General features: G+C 42.2%; 1 long non-coding RNA gene across 1 annotated transcript; it reads right to left on the bottom strand.

Annotated features, from left to right (window-relative positions):
* Positions 1 to 485: 485 nt before the first annotated feature.
* Positions 486 to 10,026, bottom strand: LOC144149654 (uncharacterized). Its single transcript, XR_013318348.1, has 3 exons — positions 9,895 to 10,026; positions 8,203 to 8,254; positions 486 to 683 (listed from the first exon to the last, which is right to left on the bottom strand). It is a non-coding gene; the product is annotated as an uncharacterized LOC144149654 (long non-coding RNA).
* Between the last annotated feature and the right edge of the window lie 2,431 nt (positions 10,027 to 12,457).

Consider the following 12,457-nt stretch of genomic DNA (forward strand, 5'->3'; position numbering starts at 1 on the left):
TAAATAGAATTATTCACACTTGCGCATATTGTTCCACAAAAAATCTTTTTATACATAACATTCCTGGTGCGGCACCAAACCAGTGTAATATTCAAATACTTAGTTCTGAATTTTTAGGTTTTCGCGATGCTGCACCCTGAATGTGGGGCCCGCCGTACAGGACAGCTAGGGAATAATTTAGACGAACTGGAGATATTCAACGTGCTCTTAAAGTTCGACACATAGGCGTCTTCCGACTCTAGAACAACGGCCCTCACATTCAAGATCCAACTTGCGTGGTGGTGGTGCGCCCAGCACCAACAGGCTTTAGTCAGAAAGGGAAAGCACGTCTTGTTACGGGAAAACTGGCGAGATTCACTCTGGGCAGTAAATCCAGTATATTGAACGTTTTGCTACTGTGCCATATACACCACAATAAACGATCCAGTTACTGGTGCAATCAAGCCAGCATTTTGGAAATGGTCATATCCGTAATAAGGACAGAGTTTTTGAGCGGGTGATGAATTTTATTCATTCGAAGTATAAGTTATTCTTCGAGGTTAAGGATACATTCGCCAAAGTTGCCTCAAAAAATCCTCTGGGAGTCTTCTTCTAGGGTCAAAACAGTAACCTGCCCAAGGATAATCAGGTCGTGGGTAGCAGTGACATCCTGGGCCGCAGTCTCCACACACCCATGGACGGCACTGAAATCGAAGATATTTATATGTGGTTAGACCTTAGCTCTCTGTGGGTATTCAAAAGACTAGTGAAACCCTGACATTATTTTTTCATCCCTCCCCCGCAGAAGCCAATTTATCCATGAAACAAACAGAAAATTGGGAGAAATCGTGACTTCTTGGATAAGTCGAAACGCCTGCTGGAGATCGCCATTTCCACCCTCTATGTTGTACGCTCTCGAAATGGCGCTGACCTTTACTCCATTCTTCTGTCATCCGCTGGTACCAGTTCACCGAAGGAGCAATACCCTAACCAAACAGCTAAAATGCTGCTGGTAGGCATCTGTACGCCAGCACTCAAGCGCGAAGGCTCTGCTCCTGTTACTATGGCAAATTTTTGGAGGTCATGAATCTCGTAATGAACTTTAAGGACATGAGAAAAGTCTAACTTTTACGGGCACCTGCACACTCTCCCATTCCCGGTAACCAAGAAGCTCCCAACACGGCTCTAGGACTCGAATTTCGAGCGACTGAGCCGCATACGCTTCTGTCAGTAAGCGAGCCCATGACCTCTGACAGCGAAATTACTAACCACTACAGACTCGGTCTGGCCCGGTGAGCCTCCGTTAGTGGTCTGGCTCCTCCTCCAAACAAATACGTATCCAAACCTTGCGGAATACAGTCCCTATTCTGCCCTGGCGAGTATTTAGGCATGTGCGGGCTATGTGAAGACGGGGCGGACGTGTCACATGTACTATGGGATTGTCCTCAGGTGACCCCATAACGCCGAAACATCATGAATGATTAGCAGTGGGAGACCGTGCTGCTCAACTCTGACGCAGACGTCCAATTATGGGTCGTTAACTTGCCTGACAACGCCGCCGCGGGCCAAGGGGCTGCTGGCCGCCGTTTAGGGTGGAGGACTAGCCCTTCTTACAAACAACGGGACAACAATGAAGTTACCTCTCTCTCTCTCTCTCTCTCTCTCTCTCTCGTAATTGCAGCTGTAATTTTTAAGGTGAAGGCCAATGTTAGGGATTTCACACGACCCTTAACGCTGACAATCCTTTATATGTCTCTTTAGAGTAAGGGGAGGATGCCGCGCGATTGCCGTAGAATGCCACGTCAGTGGTCGCGTGTAGGCTTGCGGTATCAAAGAAAGCCGATCGTGCAAACAACTCAGGTGGCCTCGGAAGATAAAATTGATTCCTCAAAAACACCGCACAACATGATACAAGGTGCCCCGCATTGGCTGATGCTCCACCCGAGTACCGAAGACGTCACCAGGAACAAGGACAATGGAAGTGGCGAACTGTTTAACCACCGCTCAACGCGCCGTTTGCTTAGAAAGTACTGACGCTGTTATACTTCATTTTTTACAAAACAGCACCAAACAAGAGCAAGAAGTTCTCCATACTGCTTTGTTGCGTGTGGCTTCACCTTAAATGCGCACACGTCGTTTGGATTGGTGTGACTTGTAACGGTTCCTGTAAAGCCATTTTAGGAGTGCTTACATAAAAGTATTGCCCCTTCCTAGCTACGTCGTGCTTTCTGCAATAACGATAACGCACACCAGCTCCATATCATAGGCGGTTTCATGACATGTCGCCATACAGTTTTACCACGCGCCAACATGACGAGCAATGATTTTTGCCCTGCACGACAATATCAAGGGCACTACTATTTTAAGTTTTTTTACGGCAAACGCTAAAAGGAGAAGGATGTTTTCATTCAGGAAAACATGACAAAGCCCAATTGTGAGCTCTTGCGCACAACGAAAGAATGGGCGGCCGTCCATAACTTCCGTTTCGCTTGGCACGTATACGGACAGCTCTTTCTAAAAAAAGAAACTGGAAGCTTAAAAGTAATTGTGAAATCACAGGCATAATTGAACACGCTAGTAGAACGAATGCTATCCTGTAAACATGTCACATGGGCATCACACCAACAGATTTCTTACGAATTGTACAGCCAAGATGTCTTTCTTTTGTAACCTTAAACTCTCGCTCTCTTAAATTAAAGGTTGATGCATTAGGTTACTCTTTCAACACGCTTGGCTATGCGTTTTGCGTTATTATACTCAGAGACAAGTGGTATACTGAACAATGTGAAGAATTTGCACCACGGGGATATTGCGAATTTTCCATCAAGCGCAATAGTAAGCGCGGGGGTGGCGTATCCGTGCTGGTACATGAATGCCTTCGAACTACCATTTAAAATGAGTTAACAAACATTACAAAGGAGGACGAGTCTCTAGCTGTCCGCGATGGACCCAATATGTTTGTTGGCATATATAAACCTCTCACCGATGATTTTGAAAGGTTTCTCGTCTTTGTGGAACGCATTCTGAACTATGTCAACAAAAACAAACTAGAACTCGGCATGGGCGGGGATTTTAACGTGAGCTCAGTTGATAACAATTCAAGGCAAAGACAGTTGACTTACCTGGTCACAGAGAGCGGTTTTGATATCGTACGTGCCAGTGAAACCCGAAATACTATGTCATCTGCTACTCATAGATTTTTTTCTATTGAACCACTCCCCGTCGATAATTACAACAGACACCATATATTCTGACATAACCGATCACCTGCCAGTTTTTATGATAGTTAAAAAGAACAAAGTTCGGGAGACTAAAAAAGGGCACGTTTTTCAAGATATCTGCAGCCAAAACTTAATAAAACGTGGAGAAGATACAGAAAAGAATACATGGGAATGCGTATGCAAAGAAACTGACTCCAATGACGTCTATGAAACATTCCTATCTGAACTAAGGCTTATAACGCTAGCCTCTCTATAAAAACGACGCGGAGAAGAAATCGGTATCGTAAAACATTGGATCACTAAAGACATAAAGGACCCAATAGTTTACAAATATCGCTTGTATGAAAAGTGTATTCATACGAAGGCTAATAAAATTGTCGCAGAATCAAGCGAGTTTATAACAGACTAGTTAATATAGTCAGAAAAGCCACGAGAACATAGCAATATAACTTGTTTGCCGCCGATAGCCACTTAACTGAGCTGACGAGGAAGAAGATAAACTCTGTTCAATGTCGCAAGAAAACAAGTCAGTTGAAGTGTTTTATCATGACACTAAGCCTATCTCGGACCGTCCGTTAGCAAATATATTCAGGGACTTTTTCGTGGATCAATTTGCAAGATGCAAGCTTTGCCAAAACAATTCGCATGTCGCAGAAGAACGCTCCTGTTTAACTTCCATATTCTTGAATCCTACAGATGAAAGCGAAGTCACTACTACAACTCTTAATTTAAAGAAATACCAACGGCTGCGATGCAGAGAGCATGCAACTTAAACCTCTGAAGTATGCTGTAGATATAATACACTGCCATTAACAGATATATGTAACCTAATCCTGGAAAATGGAGTATTTACAAATCACCTGCAACATGGAAAACTTTTTCTGGTATTTAAAGGCGGGGACAGCAATATCTTAAGAAATTATCGGCTGATTTCAATATCACCCGTTTTTCCGAAGGTGTTTGAAAATATTATATATTGTTGGTTGTCTAAATATCTTCTTAAAAACAATTTGCTTCACTGTTTTCGACATGGTTTTCGCAGGCGTTGTTCTTCGGAGACTGCGTTACTCAAAGAAAAAGAAATAATACTACAGAATTTTGCCGACAATTTATTAACACTGGGAATTTACTTTGATTTATTCAAAGCTTTTGATTGGTTGAGTTATAAAGTTCTACTAAATAAATTACAGACCCATGGAATTCACTTACCGCTCTTCACCGTATAACATCTTACTTAAATCACCGCCAACAGTACATCTCCTTAGGTATATTTTCATATGAACTTAGATGCGGAAAAACAGGAGTACCGCAGGAAAGCATATTAGGTCTGCTGTTACTCTTCCTATATATTAACGATCTGCAAGGTATTGTTACACGCCCTGATTGGAACCTTATATGCTATGCTGATGACGCCACTCTTTTAATTGCAGGAAAAAGTGCAACAGATATTGAAAAAATTTGTCAAGAATTATTGCCCATTTTCCAAGTGTGGACAAATAATAATTGCCTTTGTATAAATGCCTACCAAGCGAAAGGCATACTCTTTAGGCCGGAATATGAGATTGCGGCTCTTCCTAAACTAAGGCTTGTCACGAAAGTGGTTGCAATAGTTGAGACCACGAAAGTGCTACGAGTGCACGTTTCTAGTAGCCTAACTTGGTACGTTCAGGTTAATGAAGTTCATAAAAAATTCCGTGGAATAACTGGGGTCCGTAATAGAGCCCGTCATATATTACTTAAAAAAAAAAAGCTTTTAATTTACAATTCTCTGTTTTTTCACCACGTAGCCTATGGGCAGTTAGTCTGGGGCACACCCACCAAAACGAATTTAATTAGCTGCTCTATTGCAACTAGAGTTTTAAGAGTCGTAGCAGATGTTGCATTTGCCGGTCACACAAAATAGCTGTTCGATAGATGTAAAATAATTAACGTTAATCGCTTATACGACTTTCGTCTAATACACACATAAAATGCAGTTAAAATCAACAGCCCATTTTATTCTTAGTTATCCGGATTAAGAAAGAATTGTACACGCCCACTCTAAAAAACAACTACGGCTCACAGTCCTTGACGTTTAACCTACCTGCTCTTTTAAATAAGGTAAATGCGGCTGAACTAGACCTTTTACGCCTCTGCAAGCGAAACGTGCGAGAATTATTCCTTTAATTTTATTTTCTGATTTTATTCTTTTAATTTCTAATTTTCAAATTTCTTATTTTTTTTGGTATAGCTGTGCTCGGTTGCGGCATCTGTGTACCCCGTACTTTTTTTCTTTACGTCGTGTAATAACTATGTGTGAGTGCTGGATTTAAATTTGTGCATCTTTCCCCTTGTATTGTTTTATTCTTGCAAACGCCTCTTAGGCTGTTAAGGCCGATGTTGTTTATACTGGATGTTTTTTTCCAGAACATGAAGCCTGTTCTTTATTTTAATTACGCTTGCCCTGTAACGTATATGCCTCTAATGTACTTACATCTAATGTAATGTATATGCCTCTTAATGTACTTATGCCTCTATTACCTCTAACGTAATGTACTTGCCTCTACTTCCTCTGATGTCATCTCGGGTGTTCCACAGGGTAGTGTTCTTCGACCTCTATTATTTTTAATCTACATAATTTGCCAAATAATATATCTTCCAATATAAGACTATTCGCTGACGATTGTATAATATATCGAGCTATTAACAATGATGGCGACCACCTTACCCTTCAAACAGACCTTAACCTAATTAGTGACTGGTGTGACGTGTGGCAGATGTCTATTAACGCTTCCAAGTGCCGTGCTATAACCTACAGTCGTAAACCCAATACCTCCAATTATTCCTATTCTATTAAAAGGGATACAATAGTTCAGTGCTCTTCTTACAAATACCTAGGCGTCAATCTAAAACCCAATCTTTCATGGTCGGCACACATTAGTGTTATTTGTGCGAAAGCCTCAAAAACATTAGGTTACCTCCGTCGAAATCTACGAAATTCTCCAACAAGCATCCGGAAACTGGCCCATTTCACTTATGTACGCCCCCAGCTGGAATTTGCATCTGCAGTCTGGTCCCCTTTGCAGGATTACTTAACCACAATGATAGAGTTCACACAAAACAGAGCAGCCCGGTTTATCTCGCACAATTATAGCACTCATTGCAATGTAACAACATTAAAACAAGAACATTCAATTTCGCCAATGCACATTCTCCGCTCTGTTGCACTGTTATGTTTGCTACATAAATATATTCACAGCACAAGACTGTCTACGCTACCCCTAACAGCACCATTGCGCATGTCCAGACGCCTGCACAATCAAAGTTTGTTTCACTCGCATCTACTGCAAAATGAAGGTATTCAACTTATAAACGCTTCCTAAGGCCATATCATTGTGGAAAGATCTTCCCGACTGCATCGTCTCTATCACCGATCCAGATTCATTTCGCGAACATGTATGTAACCACTTTTCATCACACTAATATCGCTGTAGCTTCATGCCTAGTTCAGGCTTCTCTTTGGTTCTCTTTAGTTTTTGCTGTACTCACCGTTGTCTTGCAAGTTATGTTGGTACGGACCTTGTACGGCTGGCCGTATGTGTTTTTGGACAATGCGTGTGTATGTTGTACACCTGGGCCTTCCGATTTTTTTTACTATGCTTTACCTCTGCTGTATGTTATTGTTCTCCCAGTTTTTGTCGCTCAGTCGCACTGCCGTTGCTGATCACTTGAATTGTATACTTTGGCCTTCTTAATGTTTTTACTATGTTTCTTTTATGTACCCTTAATTTCTTGTTATCCGAGCTTTCTGCATATCGGCAAACCTTCGCGTTATTACATTTATTTGAGTGTCAGTTACTACTCATGTTTTGTCATGATGTTGTGTTACTTTCTGTGTATTCGTTGTTGTTGATGACCACCCTATTACTCTGTGAAGTTTGTACCCCCCTTACTCACTGCTCTCATTGAGCTTGTAAGGTATCATAAATAAATAAATAAATAAATAAATAAATAAATAAATAAATAAATAAATAAATAAAAAATAAATAATGTATATATACACGTCAAGTGTCCTGTTAACAAGTTTATGGTGATTTACGATTCAAACTTTACGATTGTGGTAATATCCTGTACGTGTGTCTTTGTTTCGTTTTTTTTTCTCTTCTTTTTTTTAAGCTTCATTTATTTTCCAATACCTATTTGATTTTACGATTCCGATCTGTACACCGACCTTTTAAGTGTTCTTTTTTTGGCACGACAACCTCGTGTCGCCAGTTGCTGTCTAATGTAGGGGCAGTTGCCTCGTGAAGCTGCCATGTAATTGCCGCTTTTTGTGACTGCCCCCTCCTTGTATGCTCAAGGAAAATAAAGTTTGATTTAATTTGAAAATATATACATACATCAATAATACAGTGACCTTGATCCTTAGTTGTATGGCAGAGAAAGGAGTGCAGGATCGCGTACTCTATTCTTAGGAGCGAGATGAAATGGAAATTTCAAAATGAACATGATTGTCCGAAAAGCGGAAAATGTTGGCATTTGGGCACGTCTGAAACATGCGTACCTCAGGAAGAATTTGAATTTGGAAAGTGACGAAGCGTGCCACGTGCGGTTAGGAACCGCAAAAAACATTTTCATCATTTCCTTCGTTATTTTCCTGTTTAGACCACTTGCCGGATGGATGTTTGCTTCTGCCAAGGCATTTGGTTTCTTGGAAGCATATATTCGAAGCAAAAGGTTTTGCTAAGTGATATGTCAAATTTTTTTTTTGCATAGTTGTTACGCCTTGCCAAAATTTCTTGCTTTGTAGTAATGGCTGGGGTCCCTGTTTTGTAAATGAAATTTCGACATTACTTCAGCATCAGAGTGTATGTGCTGCAGTAGAACATTAAAAATTAAGTGCTTTTTGTGGACAAAGTGCGCAGTTAAGTGCTCTGCTCGTTGACACCACACCTACTTCAGTTTCCAGTGTAGCACAGTAATGGCGAGTGCTCCCGAGAACACTACAGGCTGAAATAGTTACCTGTTTAAGGCAGCGTGCATGACCGCCGTAACTTCCGGCCCATGTGCTGCATCTAAGAAGAAAAATAAAAGTACGTTAACTAAGGTTTGCCTCTTCGATCAAATGCCTACAGGCTTTTCTCTATTACTTTTATAAATCCTACAATTTCGAGTAAAAGTTGTTTTTGAGTAAAAATAGGACCATTTATTGAGGCAACGCCGCCTGTATAAACATTGCCTAACGCGTTGCCCGCTTTTCAATGGAAGCGGTAGGGACGCTTAGTTCAGGCACTGATCCGGTATGTCGCGCGCCGCCGGACGTCCCGCCTTACGTCACTGCTCACGAGTCGCGAACACTGCACCCACTTCTATAGCGTGTGCCTAGCAGCTTGCCTCGAAGGCATGGGAGCGCCGCCTTGGGAACACTACAAGAACTGTCAACTATTTTGCATAGTTCCGAGAAGCGGCTCTGGCCGGCGGACATGAAAGCACGTGGGAAGGGTACGGAGCGGGAAAGGGTAAGAGAGAGCAACAGGAGAGTGGCTGTTTGACGATTTTTGGCTCCCGCGTTAGGCATGGATTATGCAGGCGGCGTTGATTGAGGCATCCTGTTTTGTGAGTACTAATCACTCCAAAATCATGGAGGTGTGCTCGCAAACGTCCTTTGAACATTATGATTATACCGCCAATCTAAATACCATTTTGTAAGGTATTAGTTAGAACAATACCTATATAAATACTTCATTTCAACAAACGAGGACTGGGGTATTCAATATCGAGTGACCCAGTACACCGTCCTAGAGTTCTGGGAAAGAAGGTAGGCCGTAGAAGTCTAGCCGCGAAACAAAATTGATATAACCCATAAATGCAGAGGAAAAGTGTTTGCAGATACGATACATTTGTAATTACAGCAGTGGACCACTGAAATGCAAGTCAAATTCAAGCTTCATTGGCCACCGAAAACACGGCTGTATCGATATGAATGAACCCAAGCAACACCTTTCCCACGTAGTATATGTCCACAAGCGAAATGTTAAATTCGCCAGCCCATAAGCTTAATCCAGCTGCAGCATGCGCACACAGAATGGGGAACAAAGACCCAGTCCGGCACATTGCCCAGCTACCAGGTGGCCGTGAGTGCTCAAGATGGCGGCGCCGTCGATTTAGCGGTTGTAATTTGCGCGCTTGTAATTTTGTGGCCCGTTGTCGGCGTGCCGTTCATCTTCAGTTATTATCAAGCTGAGAAGTGTGCTTAGCGACTATTCAACACAGAAATGTGAGGTATTCGGTGATAGAACCTAAACGTACATTTACATTTGCACGGGCGCTAGTGCCCGTCCTGAGGAAGTGTGGTGTACCCGTCTTTTCGCGTTTTTTGCCGTGTCGAAGGGCTTAGCGATAGGCCCACTACGTCATGAGCAAAATGCCAGAGAAATTCCGGCGATTTGGCCCTCCAGTTACAAGAATTTTCACGTAGACAAGGACAAATGAATAGCTGCAGAAACATATAACAGGGCTCAACTCACCGGTTGACGGAATCAATATAGTTTAAGCCAAAAAGGTAAAATTTTGCTCTAAAGGCTTGGCCAGCCCAACCTAATATCGGCACCCTCAGAATATCAATTTTTGAAAGAAACTGGGGAAGGTGACCACAGACTTTCCAAAAAACTAAAAAAAAATCACGTCGTATCAAATTCCGATGATATATACTTACTCGGCAAACGTCACCAAGGCAAGTAGCAATAAAACTTGTCGAGCGTTCATGACTTTTGAGAACCCTTTAGAACGCTACCGCAATGGCTCCAGGGCGTGTGTTCAAACACTCGGGCACCCTTTATATCAAAGCATATCACCCTAACTATGATGTACAACACAACCACATCAACAAAAGCATCCTTTGTTTCAGGACGCAAGTCTTTGTCCGTGCGGGTGGGCGTTGTAGTTAGTAGACTGCACAGAAGTTGTGTCCTTTGTTTCCAGTTTTAGCCAAGGGTGCACTTGCTTTGTGCCGGACAATAGGCGGCTTATTTTTGCAATGAGTGATTTCTGTCCGTTCTATGGCTGTCAACGATAGAATGTCTTCTACAATGGTAAGAAATGCACTAGCCTGACAAGTGCTAGTGAATGCTGTCGTGTATGCGACATGCAATATGCGCTCACCAGTGGCATTCTGGGTGGAAACTGGGGGGAGGGGACGAATAAAATAATGGCTTTATCGAGGAGGAGTCCGTAGGCCCTGGTTACGAATTGGGTAATGGGGAAACCGCAACAAAGTAAATGACCAAGGTAAAACAAGGGAGAAAACAAAAATAAAGTCAATATACAGTTAGGGAAGGTAGCGTTCGAGCCCTTGTGCATACCCTTTTCTGTACACCGCCCAGACCTATGCCTTTGAAATTTTTGCCAGCACGGGCGTCCGTGCGCCCTTTATGGCATGTGGCCACACCCGGTTATTTTGTTCATTGCGTAAAAAGTGTTACACGTTCTCCACTCATGGACGGTGATCTTGCTTTATCGGCAAAGTTTCTCCATTAGATTACATATTTTGGAAAGGAGTGCACCTGAAGTTAAAGCCATGCAGAGAATTACGCTGTGGCATTAGATTCCTCGACGGTCGACTGCGCACGTCACTTGGCTTGTAGACGTTTGTAGTTTTATCCTATTCTATTGTGCAGCACACGTTCAAAGCAATAAACTTCATCCACTACCAGAACCTTGCGCCGTGCTTGACTGCGTGACATTGTTTTGAATGTTCTGGGTACATCCATAATCATCCCGAAAAGTTAGGAAAGAGAGGTCAATGCTGCCCATTCGCAACTGCACGACCTAACAACTCGTACAAGAGGCCGCAGGGGGGTGGAAGCGCAACGACAAAGAACACACGTAAAATGCAGTAAAAGGAAAAGACGTAAAACAAATATAAAGGCACAAGAAGGTACAAGTGTTACAAGAAAAAACACGCCGGCATTGCGTGAGAGAAAGTAAAGTCAGAACAAACACATAATTCAACCGAAAATACAAATTCGGGTTTGCGACCACTTGGTCACTGTATTATGACAATAAACAACAATATAATAAGCTTTCAGTCATTGGATTACAACCAACAACATTAGGCACGAATGTATATGAATTCGGACTACTTACCAGTGCTGGAACAGTGTGGTTGATGAGCTGTTTGCCATGACTGGTTATTTCGGTTCTTTCAGATATGCTTACTGATACGCCAATGGGCTTACAGCCCAGTGCCCACTGAGGAGAACATACCTGTTACCAAGCGGATAATAAAATATCTTTCAAGGGAACAACTGAAGTTTCACGTCAAGATCTACACAGTATAAACATTGCTATACGTGACTACCTGCTGTTTATTGTTTATGCAAGAAAATGCTTTTCCGCGGATCTAAAGACTACCCAACCCTCTTCCAGTAGCCTCTCATCATGATGATGATGATGATGCTACCAGAAAAGCACTGGGGCAAAGGACCTCTACACTTGTGAGTTCCTAGATATTTGAACAAATAAGAAGAAACTTTCACAGCAAAAAATGTCATTATTCAATAATTCAATAATTTCAAAAATGTCGTTATATGTAGGCGGCGAATTCCCGTGAAAAAGTCTAAATAATGTAGCAGATTTTTCGATGGAATTCCGAAGTGCCGGTCTGCGAAATGCCCACGTGAAGAGCGCCCAGCCTATGGTATTTGTTTTACACTTTCAAGTAAAAACGTACGCAGGTAATCAAAATTGAGGGAACATTTTTTACAATACAGGCAGACCGAGCGCTTAATCGACAGCGAAAAGCGAGTTGAAAAGTAAAGTTGAGCGTTTAACGTGTTTACAAAAAAAAACACGAATGCAATTTGCTACTCATCAGCTTTTTTGTAATGTCGATAGCGCGACGTTGTCACGCTATCGACAATAAAACAATAACGCTAGCGGTGGCTATCGTCACGCCTTCTCTTCGTCGGGAACACAGCACCCCCGCCTGCACATGCCGGAGCCGCCTACATATTGAAGTGTGGGGATGGTGTGGCGTGTGGCACCCGTCTGCAGTGTAGCGCATTAATAATAATAATAATAATAATAATAATAATAATAATAATAATAATAATAATATTTTTATTTTTCTTAGAGGAACAAAATACATGACGGGTCAGCCCAAGCCAGACAGGCTTGTCGGGCTGTACTCGGCAGCCAGTGTCAGGACACTATAAAATACTGCAGGGGTAAAAGAAGAAAGAAAAGAAAAAGAAAAGGGAGAGGAAAAAGAAACGGTA

The sequence above is a fragment of the Haemaphysalis longicornis genome, unplaced genomic scaffold (genome assembly GCF_048455015.1).
Source record: "Haemaphysalis longicornis isolate Haplotype H1 unplaced genomic scaffold, Haemaphysalis longicornis Haplotype H1 scaffold_8, whole genome shotgun sequence".
In the NCBI taxonomy this organism is placed as follows: domain Eukaryota; kingdom Metazoa; phylum Arthropoda; class Arachnida; order Ixodida; family Ixodidae; genus Haemaphysalis; species Haemaphysalis longicornis.